Raw genomic sequence first — 14670 nt, forward strand, 5'->3', positions numbered from 1 at the left:
GAGGTGATGTTCATATGTTGACTAATGGTTTTCTTTCATTTTTGATGTACTGCAGAATATTTGTATAAAATCCAGGCCAGGAAAATCTCCTTCATGTGTTTCTGTGTTTTGTCTTCAGCTACGTTGACACAAAGGCCTCTGCTGTGACGCTCACACCTTTGATAAAGTCTGGAGAGTGTCAGCTTCCTGTTTATAGATACAAAAATATGTAATGTTGTGAACTCTGGCCGCAGCGGCGCAAGAAAAAGGAGAATTACGGGAAGCACTCACAACAGGTAAAATCAAAATAACAAAGTAAAGTACGATAAAATAAAAACCAACAAAAGAACAACACAATATACTTCCCCGTACTGTTACTGCTAACCTCTGTTAACCTAGTAACTCTTACCTTCTAACTGACAGCTGGTCAATAAACGAGCTCCATAAACGCTCCATATTCACCTTTACATGGAATATAAAGGGAAAAGAAGAAACACAGTGCTGTGTCAGCGTTAGACATATAGATATATCCTTGCTTTTAATACATTTGAAGGTGGGTGGGAGAGGTGCTTCTCCGCGTAGTCTACGGTCTCTTTGGGATCGGTAAAGCTTTTCCTCACATCACCATGGGTCACTAACAGCTTTGCAGGGTATAGCAGTCTGTACCTGACGCCGGTCATCCCACGTAGTCTTCCTCTCATATTTGCAAATGCGGCTCTGCGTTTCCAACAGAGGGAGGGAAATCTGGGAGGATGTTTATTTTAAAAACCCTTATACATCAGGTTCTTGTTCTCTGCAGCTTTCAGCAGAATTTCCTCACCAATGTGGTAGTAGTGCAATCTCAAGATGATGGGCCGAGGAAGATGACTTTGTTTGGGACGCTGGCGATTCACTCTATGTGCTCGATCGATGAGTGGCTTCTCCTCGAGAGATAGCGCCTCCGCCAACAGGTGTGAACCAACTCAGTCATCTTGGGTCCCTCTGTGCCTTCTGGTATTCCTGCAGTTCTTAAATGATTCCTCCTGGAGTGCCTCAAGAGCTCCACATCTCTCATCTAACTTCTTTACCTCCGCAGACAAACGCTCCACAGTGGCCTGGAGAGTGGCGATGGTGTCAGAGTGGTTCGAGGCACAGTCCTGCAGTTCAGTCAAAGTGTTATCATGCCTGGCCACGTCGCTTTTTATGTCCGAAATTGAGGGCTGGATGCTCTGGTTCAAGGATGATATCTCGCCTCCTATGGTGGTAGAAATCTCTAATATGCAAGTGTCCAGTGCTAGTTAGTTAGTTCTAGTTCTAGTGGTTAGTGGGGCTTTATTTGATGATTCTAGTGTGTGTTACATTGTTGTCATATTGTTGAGTCGCAGAGCTGTACAGTGTTACAGTTTCTGTAGAGTCTGGTATAAGGAACTCAGATCCCTCTGTGAATAATGTTCACTGAAACTGATCTGTAGTTAATGAACTAGTCAGGATTTACACTAGAGAATGTTTCTGCCATTACATGGCCTGTATTTGTAGAGCGCTTTACTCGTCCCTAAGGACCCCAAAGTGCTTTTTTGCCCAAGGACACAACGACCGAGACTGTCCAAGCCGGGGCTCGAACCGGCAACCTTCCGATTACAAGACGAGCTGCCAACTCTTGAGCCACGATCGGCCCACATATTGTTGTCTTTTGTTGCAGACACCAAGTGTTGAGATCCTGTCTCAACCTCCTACATTCTTCCAGCAGGTTACACATTATTTTTTGTATTTGGAATCAAATATATGTGTCAGTTGGGCCTAGTGCAGGGGTCAGCAACCTTTAACACCCAAAGAGCCTTTTGGACCCGGTTTCCACACAAAGGGTCAGGGTTCGGGAAAACACTGGGAGCCGCAAATACTTTGTGACATCTAAAATGAAGACAACACTGTGTATATTGTTTTTACCTTTATGCTTTGTGTGAACAACTACAGTGTGTTGCTTATGAAATCCATGAAGTGCTACAGAGAAAATTACATTTGATTTATGTAATGAACACATTTTGAGCTCTTAAAGAAATATAACAAAGGAAAGCTGAACTACAATGATCCATGTAGCAAACACAAACTGTTATATCGCCTTTGGGCTTTTGGAGCCTTGACCTGACTTTTAAAAAAAGCGCGTTCATGCAAACATCGTCGGGTCTGCCGTGATATGTTTACAACGGGACTTCTGCTCCTGAACCTCTGCGCACAGCGTCTGCAGGTAAGGTAACTTTATTTATACCCAAAGGCAAGGTAAATTTGCTTTACAGACAAATGGCAGCATTTGACATCCCTTTAAAAACACACATACCTAGTAAATATATAAAGCTCACTGTGACACATACTTTAATATTTCGAATCAAAAACAGTTCTTATTTAATTCAGTGACAGCAATGGGGACAAAGCTATTTTTATAACGCTTTGTCCTGCATCTCGGAAATAGAAACCTCCGTCCTGAGGGAAGAAGCTGAAATTCACCCCTTAGAGGATGGGAAGCATTTTTAAGGATTGATAAAGCCATCCTCTGTACCTGCTCAGAGTACAGGGAGGCTAAACAAGACTGTGGCTCACCTATCAGACGGCTGGACCATCTCACTATCTGATTCAGAGAGTTTTTCTCTGTGACAGAGGTCTGACCGAACCATGCCACCAAACAAAAGGATAAAACAGACTCAATAAAAGAACGATAAAACAAAGTTAAAATGTTTTGGTCAATGTGGAAATGAACAAGTTTCCTAAGGCAATAAAGGTGCTGGTGACCCTTTTTACAAACTGATTTGCAATTTTGATCAAAGTTCAGTTTTTCATTGATTATGGTCCCAAGATATTTATATGATTGTACTTGCTCTATTTTCTGACCTTTAATTAAAGTGACTCCGTGCCCATTTTGTTGTTTCCTAAAATCAACAACCATGTCTTTTGTTTTAGATATGTTCAGCTGGAGATAAGACTCCTCCCACCACTGAACAAAGTCATCAGTGACTGGGCCGTGGTTAGTTTCACCCTCTTTCAGTAAGCTGACAATAACAGAGTCATCTGCATATTTAATAATGACCCTGTTTTCATGTCTGCCCTGACACATGTTTGTATAGAGAGTGAATAATAAGGGCGATAGGACGCAGCCTTGAGGAGAACCTGTGGAGGAGAACACTGGGTCAGACAGAACCCCATTTATTCTCACTCTTTGTGACCTGTCAGTTAGAAAATCTAAAATCCAGCCCAGCAGGTTTTTCCTGATTTCAAACTGTTCTAAAAGTCTCTTAATTAAAATATGGGGCTGTGTTGTATTAAAAGCCGAAGAAAAATCAATGAAAAGAAGTCTTGCAAAAGTCCCTTTACTCTCTACATGTTTAAGAATCAGACTTAGTAAAGTCAAAAGTGCGTCCTCCACTCCTCTGTTGGGCCTGTATGCAAACTGCATTGGATCCAGCTGACCTTCAGTCTCTTCATAATCACATTTCTGAGGATTTTTTCAAAGACTTTCATGACAACTGAAGTGAGGCAACAGGCCTGAAGTCGTTTAGATTTAGGGACAGGAACCACGACTGCTTCTTTGCAAAGAGAGGGCACATGTTGTGTTTGCAAGGATTTGTTAAAAATAACCTGAAATATAGGACTGAGTTCATCAGCACAAGATTTAATTAGGCGGCCACTAATATTATCAGGACCTGGCTCTTGTTCACATTGACTGTATGAAAGGCCTTTTTAACATCGCTGAGTTCAATGATAAAGTGCTGAGTATCTCCCAGTTTCTGTTTCAGTTCCCAAATATCCTCGCTGAAATCAGAAGAACTAAAATGAGCAGAAAACATGTTTAAAGCATTTGAAAATCTCTGTCTGAATTAAAACATCTAAAATGACCTGACTGCTGCTCTGGGGGTTTTGAAACCCTGCTATGGTTTTCATACAAGTCCAGGCAGACCCAAAAGTTTTTGCAGCAAATTTGCTTTCAAGAAGGTTTTTGTCTGTTTTGCTTTCAAGATCTCGATTTTCATTTCCTTGGTAGCTGTCTGAAAATCGGTAACAGCCCCTCTTTAAAGGCCTGTCTCTTTTTCCTTAAACAGGATTTGACACTTTTAGTGACCCATGGCTTATTGTTAGCGTAAATTTTAACGCGCTTACGGGGTATAATCATGTCTTTACAAAATACTGCACAGGAGCTAGTAACATCCACCAAAGCGTCGAGATCATCTCCACAAGACTGAAGACGGGGCTGTACGAAGTCACTTTATCTCTACAGACTGTGAGCTGTCGTCTGTGAGGCGTGAGCGTGTTTGTTTGAACACAGTTCACGGTGGAGAACAGCTGCTGACATAATGTGGATCCAAGATCCATAACTGGCCTACCTGGGGCTGAAAGTCTCCATAAATGCAGGCGTTTCGGCGGCTACACCGGCTTCCACGAGTGTGACGCTAATTTTGAGAAAATAATAGAATATAAATGTATTTTTATATTTCAATATCACAATAATCTTCCAATGTAGAACTACAAGTTAAAAAAGAAGTAACATAAATCAAATCCACTTCAGCTAAATACTTCTCATTTATTTCCATCTTACATGCTGTGACTGCAGCCATTCCCACATCTCTGTGAATGGGACTCATGGACATGGATCAGTGGTTGTTGATCAATGGTCCTGAGAATCTGCATAATTAAGATGAAGGAACGGAGCTCCCAGCCCATCGTTCCTGCAGCTGCTTTCAGTCTTTATGCAAATGTCCTGTTTGTAAGACTGAAACCTGCAGCTGAGACTGAAGACGTCACCTGATGATGACGACACGTTTCTCCCACAAAACGCTGCGTCCAGATGAACAGAAGCAACAGACTCACTTTCCTGGATGATTGAGATGCATCAAGACTTCATTGTGTGTTACTTCTCATTCAGCACAGACACATTATTCCTGTTAGGTCATGTCAGCTGTCACTCAGTACAAGCACAACTGTGAACAACACAAACTTCTCTTCAATGTGTCACAGAAACACTAAGTGTGAGAGCCTGTATGACACACAGGACAGACTGTAAGCTCTGCTGGCTGCACAGCACTTTGTAGCAGTTTTCCAACATGTCCTCCACCCGTGATGTCAGTGGTGGGACCCCAGTCACAGCACTCAGCACCACCTCCTTTAAATGGATTTTATAGCAGTTCCTCCCGTTACTCGGTGCAACGCTTCTTAAATGTGTTTTTGCAGGATAAAACACAGCAGGTGGTGTAGAGAGGACGTCAGCTGACGGAGCAGAGGGAGGCAGACTGTGGATAAATGACAGAGTGAGAGGAGAGCAACCATGACAGAAGCACAGGTGTGGCAGATAGAAGTGGCTTTATAGACACTTATTGTCAGTCCTCGTGCATGCTGTGGAAATAAGTGTCTGTGTCATGAGGTGACATGTGAGCTTATCTTTGGTCAATAAAGCTGAACGACCAGTTTTCACTTTGCTTGTTACGCTTGTTTAGTGACGTCTGGGTTTCTGTGGAGCCCGAATTTTGATGAGTTCTGGTGAAATCATCTGAGATCATCTGAGCATCGGTGAAGAGTCAGCAGAGAAAGTGTGGGACAGAAGTTTGCTTTGGACACATGGACTGAAATCAAAAAGTAACAAACAGGATTTCCAATGGACAGTATGGAGAAGTGAAAGTACACAAAGGCTGTGCTGGAACACGTGTGTTACACTTTTTGACAGCTGAGAACAAAACACAATATTTTGCATCATCTCTGCAGTGTCTCTTCTTTCCTCTGCTGTTGTGCTTTTAGCTCCAAACTGTTTCAAATGGTTTGTCAGCAAGCTGACCTCTGACCTCTGCAGTACTAACTCCTGACCCGTACAAAGAGCGGGCGTTTCTGACCTTTGACCTGCAGCTGTATGTCTCTCAGTCTCAGTTCTTCTCTCCGTCACTGATGGAGCAGGTGTAGTTGCTGCTGACAGTCAGTCGTTTGTTTTCTCAGAGTGAGGCTGAAGTCTGAACTGTTCAGAGCATCAGGTCTCATCAACGTGCGCTGCTGTAACGCCGCTTTGTCCTCTGAGATCACCAGGTATGAAACCTGAGTGCTGACAGACACTTCCCCCTCATTCACCTCCACCACCACAGCCAAGGCATGCTGGGAAACTGAGGACACACAGACGGAGAACTGAAGTGTCTGCTGTGTGTTCATCTCAGAGTCCTCACAGGTGACACATTAGCTCCAGAACACCAAGCCAGGTGTTTGAAGCCTGACAGGGATTCTTCCCATCCAGAGGGAGGATTTAGCTGCACAACAATGAACATTAGTGTGTAGTTTAGAAACACAGACTGTGCCTGCACTGCATCTAGTGAAGAAAACTGTTACTGCGAGAGAACCAGGCTCCTTTAAAGCAGCTGATATTAAGGTTGAAAAATCAACAATAAGCTGATGTAATCAACGTTTCACAAAATGGTCAGCAGCTAAAATCTGGAGCCGTTCTTTGGTGGTAATTAACAGTTTGTTCTTGTTAGCTAATTATGTCATTAAAGGTAGCAGCAGAAGCCTTGTGTTGAAAGCCCATTCACTCACACATTCACACAGTATGTGTGTGTCTGTGTTACACTGTGGACATCCCTTCTGTTGGAGCGCCATCTTGTGGCAGGTTTAAGAAATGTTCTTCTTGTAAATCCAAACTGATGCACCTCCATAGCAGACTGTGGAGGCTTTCAGTGACATGAAGACTTGATTTATACTGTCATATTCTCCTGTTACACAAAGCACAGCACGCTGAACATGGATGAACTGAAACTCCCAGCATCTGACTGAGGAAAAGCACAAATCATTCTCACACTGACTCCTGCTTGATTTTAGATTTGCTTTCAAATCCTCACACTTTCATATGAAGCACTAAATGGGCTCCAGACTGTTTATCTCAGCTTCCTGTCAAACACACTGCTGCTCACACCGAGGCTCAGTTTACTCCTCCAGCCTGGCTTAACCTGCTGTCTGTTAAAAACAGTCCCACACTCCTCTGTTTAATCCTTCTGATCAGACTCTTTGATTTTGTATTGTTTTTACCTGAAGTTGTGTTTTTGACATGGTTCTGTCTGTGAAATAAAGCTCACACACACACACTGCTACAGTCCTTCATACACTTAGAAACGAAGCTGCTCCTTTCCTCAGTGCTGACACATAAAGAAGAGTTGGTTTTATATCCAACACGTCTCTGTTCCAGAAAACAGCTTCAGCAGCCTCTGAGTCTGAACTTGGAGTTGGTTATAAGCCACAGGCCTGTGTGCACAGCAATGAGGAAATATAATGCAGTAAGTGAAACATGGATGTGTGGAACAGATTATCCCAAAGGTTGATTCTGTTCATCTGGACGTTCTCAGTGAAACATTTGGTCTCTCGGTCAGGTGACTCCTTTAGTCTCAGCTGACTGCAGCTTTCCAAACCTTTGTCACTGGATCACTCACTTCATCTCCAACGTGTCCCTGACACAGACAGCTGGAGCCGTTACAGCAAAATCATTGATCATCGTTTTTAGAACATTAGCTGGTGTTGGTGGGCAGGCTAGCAGTGCTAATTGTTAGCACTAGTTCTGCTGCTCTCCCTTTGTCTCTGTTATTGTTGGTCTTTAGTGAACAATAGAAAGTGTCTTCATGAGACTGTTGCCTAATGTTCAAATGTAGATAACACCACCTGCACCAACCTGTTACACAGCACAACCCTCTGGTGTAGCTTTGCCCATACGGTAAAAAAATATATTTTAAAATACATTTTAAAATATATTTATATATTTAAAATGTATTTTAGCACATATATTTTTTGGCCATTTTTTGTATATTTTGAAATATATTAATAAAATATATTTCAAAATACAATTTAAATGTATTTAAAATCATTCAAAAAAATATAAATTTAACCCTTCATATATTTCTAAGAAAACACATTCACATGTAACATCTGAAAGAAATCTTTATTTGATGTTTAAAACATACATATAGCATACATATAGAAACAAGGCCAACAAAAAACCAAAAACAAAACGTCCATCAAAATCACAGGAGCGCAGGGAACAGTTCATGACTCCTCAGGGGGCCGACCCGGAGGGTGACGGTCCAGAAAGTCATAGTTCATGTGATCAGGGGGCCGTCCGTGCGGACGGCAACGGCGGCGACACGGAAACGGTTCAGGGGGCCGACCTCGACGGCGGTGACGTGGAAACAGTTCAGGGGGCCGGCCGTGCGGAAGGCGACGGGGCGGGAACCGTTCAGGGGGCCGGCCGTGCGGAAGGCGGCGGCGACGCCCAAGTGTCAGGCGTACCGGCCGAGGCTTGGAGGGCACAGGACCAGGTGACGCTGAAGCAGAGGCTGAGGCCGGACCAGGCGTAGCAGAAGCACAGGCAGAGGCCGGACCAGGCGTAGCAGAAGCACAGGCAGAGGCCGGACCAGGCGTAGCAGAAGCACAGGCAGAGGCCGGACCCGACGAGGCTGAAGACTCTGACGAGGCCGGACCAGACGAGGCTGAAGACTCTGACGAGGCCGGACCAGACGAGGCTGAAGACTCTGAGGCCGGGCCAGACGAGGACGAAGACTCTGAGGCTGGGCCAGACGAGGACGAAGACTCTGAGGCTGAAGCCGGAGCCGGACCAGGTGGAGCAGGAGCAGCTGATGCAGAGGCCGGACCGGGCGAGGATGAAGGCCCTGAGGCTGCAGCTGACGAAGCACAGGCTGGAGCTGCGGCTGACGAAGCAGAGGCTGAAGCTGGACCGGGCGAAGCACAGACCGGAGCTGGTCCTGGCGTAGCAGAGGCAGAACCAGGTGACAGTGAGGCAGCCACAGGTGGTGAAGCAGAAGGTGGCCAGACGGGCTCCTCAGGCCCTCCAGCTGACGAAGCATGAGGCTGAACGGGCTCCTCGGGCCCGCCAGCTGACGTGGCGTGAGGCTGGAAGGGCTCCTCGGGCCCGCCAGCTGACGTGGCGTGGTGCTGGACGGGCTCCTCGGGCCCCCCAGCAGATGTGGCTTGAGGCCGGAAGGGCTCCTCGGGCCCCCCAGCAGACGTGGCTTGAGGCCGGAAGGGCTCCTCGGGCCCCCCAGCAGACGTGGCGTGAGGCCGGACGGGCTCCTCGGGCCCGCCAGCTGACGTAGCGTGAGGCTGGACGCGCTCCTCGGGCCCGCCAGCTGACGTGGCTTGAGGCCGGACATGGCGAGGCTGATGTGGTTCTCCTGAACCTTCAGCAGACGAAGCATGAAGCTGGCTGGATTCTCCTGAACCTCCAGCAGACGAAGCATGAAGCTGGCTGGATTCCCCTGAACCTCCAGCAAACGAAGCCTGAAGCTGGCTGGATTCTTCTGAACCTCCAGCAAACGAAACATGAGGCTGGCTGGGTTCTCCTGAACCTCCAGCAGACGAAACATGAGGCTGGCTGGATTCTCCTGAACCTCCAGCAGATGAAGCATGAAGCTGGCTGGGTTCTCCTGAACCTCCAGCAGACGAAGCATGAAGCTGGCTGGGTTCTCCTGAACCGCCAGCAAATGAAGCATGAAGCTGGCTGGGTTCTCCTGAACCTCCAGCAGACGAAACATGAGGCCGGACGGGCTCCCCGGGCCCTCCGGCTGACACTGAAATTGGCTGCACCAGCTGTACCTCCGTCTCCGGCTCCAAACCGGCCTGGATAGCAGTCCCACAGCAGCTTAGCTGAGCCTGATGGCTAGCTTTTCCAGGGCAAACAGTCTCTGTATAGCCGGGCTCATTAACCGGAAAAGTAGTGTCAATTTCAACAACTTCCTGAGAGAAAACATGAGGAGCCAAAATGTAATCACTCACTTGCGTTTGTGATACGGAGCGTCGGTGGCGCGCACGCCGCTTTTTCTTAGGAGTGGAAGACGGCGGAGCGATGGGTGGAAGTCCCTGGTAACTCCGAGGTCCCCCGAGAGCCAGTCGAGTTCCCCGGAAAGAGTGCTCGTGCTCCGGAATGAGCCACGGCTTCCACCGGAGCTCCTCCTCCAAGAGAGCGCAGAATATAGACTGGCGCTCGTCGTCGTCCAAGTCTATGGTGTGCGGCGCTTCCTCGCGCTGAACTGTGACAGGAGTATGGCGAGACTGTGATGAGGGCGTGGAAACTGGTGAGCTGAGAGGTGGTGACGCTGCGGCGAATCTCAGCGAACCGACACAAACACACTCAGGTTCCGGAGGCAGCAATGGAGATGACTGATTGTGGGGTTGTTGTGACTGGTGGGTGCTGGAAGCCATTTCCTGACTCGACAGTCCCTGGGCCTGCAGCATCTCCTTTATCCTCGTAAAGGCATCAACTATGGCAGGTGAGTCCGGGAGCTGGAGAAGGCGGGGATCCCTCTCCATAATAGCTTCAGCAGCGTTAATCATTACCAGCTTGCTCTTCAAATCGGGCGCTGTAAAGAAGCAGTCGAGGATCGCTTGGATCCGAGCAGTCTCCTCCAGACACTCGGTGAGAGCAGAATCCGCTGGGTCCATGACTGGTCAGTTCGTTCTGTCACGGCGGGGTGCGCCGATGTGTGCGGAAACAGGACCCAAAAGCAGATGATGACGAGGAATAGTAATGATTAACAGAAAAGTGAACCTTTATTGCGATGACGGCAGGAAATGAACCAAGAGACCAAAGCAAACAGGCAAAACACTAAGAAACAAAACACTGAACTGGCAAAACACTAAGAAACAAAACACTAAAGGTACTAAGACCAAAAACTATAACTATGACCGAGGTGGAAAATAAACAGGCTAAGACTATGACTATGACTGTAACTCTGGTGAGAATAAACAGACGAACTGACAATGGCATGAAGAAAACAAAAGGCTTAAATACAGACATGAGGTGATCAGGGGAAGTGGCGACACATGGGGGAAAACGGCTGACAGACATAAACCTAATGACAGGACCAGGAGAGGAAAGCTAAATACAATGAACAAAGAACACATGACATTGTCAGAATAAAACAGGAAATGACAACACAACTTAACAGACCTAATACGTGATGAAATAAATAGAAAACCCCAAAACATAGAAAACCCAGGAACAATAACTGCCTAAACTAAAGGCAAATAGGAAATAACACAAACTAATAACATATCAAAAAATACAAAGAAAACTCAGAGTGCTGGGTCGGAGACCCAGCCTGTGACAGTCCCTGACACAGACAGCTGGAGCCGTTACAGCAAAATCATTGATCATCGTTTTTAGAACATTAGCTGGTGTTGGTGGGCAGGCTAGCAGTGCTAATTGTTAGCACTAGTTCTGCTGCTCTCCCTTTGTCTCTGTTATTGTTGGTCTTTAGTGAACAATAGAAAGTGTCTTCATGAGACTGTTGCCTAATGTTCAAATGTAGATAACACCACCTGCACCAACCTGTTACACAGCACAACCCTCTGGTGTAGCTTTGGCTGGAGCACATATTGGCAGCTCCAGTGACATCACCACTCCATGGTGACATCATCTCTACAGACTGTGGCTGTTACATATCCTCACCTGGTAATAATAAGACTGTCCTCAGCTGCACACAGCTCCAAGATGAACAAACTGAAGTAAATACAAATTAGAGTTACCATAGATTGAAATCTTGTAATCAGAGCTAATTCTTAGTGAAACTCTCACAACATCATATCATGATCCTGGGTTAGTGTCTCGGTCTCAGATCACAACATCAGCACAGGCTTGGCTTGGGTGAGGTATTGAGTGGTTCTTGTCCATGACAGCTGCAGGTACAGTGCCATCAGCCATGCTGCACCACATGTCTGCCCAGGAACATTAGTGTGGCTGAGTCTCATGTAAACATTGTGCTAAAGTGGTGGGAAAGTGGCTGCAAGCTGGCTGCACTGTGTCCAATACTCTCAGTATGATATCCACAAACCTCTGAGTGTCACAGAGTGGGCCTGTGCTCAGCTCAAAAAACATAAAAACAAAAGTAAAAGTAAAAGTGAGGTGAAGAGTATAATGAAGGTAAAGATGAAGGACGAGTGGCAGGCACACTGGGACAGAGACGGGAAAGGCAGATATTATTATACAGAAAACAGTCGTGTAGAAGAAGCTGCAGCAGAGACCAGGATGGAATCTGGAGAGTCAGAGTTGGTCACACAGGCTTGAATAGCACACTTAAAAAGGTAAACATGACACAGGAAGTGTGACTTCTGTGGACCAGAGGAGACGTTTGACGGGTTGTTAGCGTCGTCAGGATGCTGGATGGAAACGCTGTGCCTGATAGGATGATTACAGGCTGGACTTTGTCTTCCTGTTACAGATGGATCCAGGCCCTGGATGACTGCTGGACACACATGACCCACACTAGGCTGCCTTCATCCATCCTTTCCTCCTTCACTGAGACTCAGAGTCAGCATGTATGTATTTATCAGTGATTTGAATCCTTTCATTACAGAGTGAAGTTAAAGTAGACGTGTGAACACACTAATAAACACAAAGGGACACAACTACTACTCCATGATGTAAAGCTGAAGTATTACACAGCTTTATGAACCTCCTGTTATCCTGGTAGACGAGTACAGCAATAAATCTTTTACTTGAACATCTTCTGGCTCCAATAAGCTTTGAAATGTGACCATGAAGTTAGAGACACACTGACTGAAACCCACAGCTGTGACTGTGGATCACATCCACACACAGTGTAGCTGCTGTCTCTGTGTGAGCCTTTGCACTGCTGCTCGCAGCACCGTTATATCACTCAGCGCTCGCTGCTGTTATTGAATCCACTTTTTACTGTCCGTGCAATCAAGCTCCTCTGCAGAGCTAGAAAATATCTTCGAACCAGTTTATGTGTTAGGGGATCCTTTGCAGTTGTGACTGTTGCCTCTGTTTTTGTCCTTTGGTTCCTGGGAGCCTTTTACATTTCCATCAGCAACAAATATCTGAACAGGCTTTATTGTAGGAAATACAGGAGTAAATAGTTGTCATTATTTATTAGATGTTGTTAAAGATGATCCGATGCTTGTTTAGTTTAATGCTGTGGCTTCAGTCAGCATCACTGTGCTGTATAGTTTTATTTTTCTGATCCTTCTGTTAAAGTTGCTGAATAAAAGCTGGTTGGTCTGCACCTCACCGCTGCCTCGAGCCTCCTTCTTTAAAGCAGCAGAGGCTCTTCATTCAGGTATCACAGCTCGAGTTGTTCTGCAGGAGACCCAGAGTACTGTCCTTGGTCCATAATGACATTAACTTTGATTCATGTCAACATGAAGCCTGAACGTCTGTGATGAACACACTATCAGCATCACTGACATATTTCATCATTTAAAAACACTTCCTGTCACTGTGGTGGTTACAGTGACATCATGCAGTTTGTGCTTTGACCTCCAGAGGGCGACAAATCAGCACAGACAGAGAGCTCCATTCAAACTTTGCTGCCATCAGGAATAATTCTTCAAATATAATCATCAGTGTTTGAGCAGTTATGATATCAGGGACAATCTAGACATGTGTGACAATACTGAACATGTCACATGACACACCTCAAACATCATGTGATCCACTCTCAGTCTGCACTTTCAGTCATGACTTCATGAATTTATGATCAGTTTACTCCTGAAATATTCAAATGCTGCAGGGTGAAGAACAACAAAGTGCTGACACATGTTTGTGTTTCAAACAAGAAAACCAGCAGAAATAAATCATCTTTGGACAACATGACAGAGATTAGTGAGTTTCCAACTTGCACTTGAATGCAGCACAGACAGATTCTGATGTTCGTGGTTGTAAACGTGTCCTCAAACGCCGCTCTGACTCTTTCCTTCCTGCTCAAAGTTCCTCTTTTCTGAACTTGGTGTTTGTGCCTGACGCTGATCGTCTCCGTGTGGAGCTCCGTGTGAAGGTAACGTTAGCAGTGTGTAATGTTTCCTGGCTAACATCAGCTGTGTGCAGCTCAGTTCCAGCACAAATCTGCCGCTCCATAGTTCACGGTAACGGACTCATGAGGTCGACCGTTAAACGCTCTCCCGCCATTTTGTCTGTGTGCGCGGATGTGTACGTTTTTGTTACCACTGTCATCTCATCAATAGCCTATTGGTAAAAGATCTCTGTTCATAGTTTAGTTGGATTTTAAAACTCTGTAGGTGGACAGTTTTATTTTGGACTGATGCTAAAATTCTTGCTGATTGTTTCTGTCGAGGTTTTGTACTTGACATCCCCCATTTTGGATGTGATAAGCTGTAGAGAGTGCGTCCAAAAAGAGAAACCAGAAAGAGAACCTGTTTTATTAATAACCTCTTGCAAATAGAAGAATATGAAAAAAAACAACAACAAATAGGATAAAACCTTTAAATTACTTGAATTTTTAAAATCACCATCATCTGTTAACACAAATTTGATCATTTCAAATTTTTGTTTTCATTTTCTCTTCCCAGTTACTTCTTTCTCATTCTCTTCATTCTCCTTGTCACCTTACGTCTCACTCCTTAACTGAAGTTGTAGTTCTAACATAAGAAGTCCCACCAACGTCCTTTATTTAATCTCTGTGTTGTCACAGTTATTATCATCAGATCAGACATGAGACCCAGACAACAACATAAGTTTACAAGCTAACATCATGTCAGCTAACATTAGACGATAGCATCATAAACTTTAAATTACTTTGCCTCTGATCAACAGTTTGATTACATTCTCACATCACAGGTTTATTTGGGGTAGGGTGGCTGTAGCTCAGGTGGCAGAGCAGGTCAGCCACTAATCAGAAGGTCGGTGGTTCGATCCCAGGCTGCACGCCAAATATCCTT

At 45.4% G+C, this 14670-nt stretch overlaps 1 protein-coding gene across 2 annotated transcripts in view; it reads left to right on the forward strand.

The window, feature by feature from the left end:
* Positions 1-11877: 11877 nt before the first annotated feature.
* Positions 11878-14670, forward strand: part of LOC145419338 (protein NLRC3-like) — a 30678-nt gene continuing 27885 nt past the window's right edge. For both annotated transcript variants that reach the window (XM_080297156.1, XM_080297161.1), the window contains exon 1: positions 11878-13769. The gene's annotated coding sequence lies outside the window, so the exon portion shown is untranslated. The remainder of the gene's footprint in view (positions 13770-14670) is intronic.

The sequence above is a fragment of the Astatotilapia calliptera genome, chromosome 3 (genome assembly GCF_964374335.1).
Source record: "Astatotilapia calliptera chromosome 3, fAstCal68.1, whole genome shotgun sequence".
Lineage (NCBI taxonomy): Eukaryota > Metazoa > Chordata > Actinopteri > Cichliformes > Cichlidae > Astatotilapia > Astatotilapia calliptera.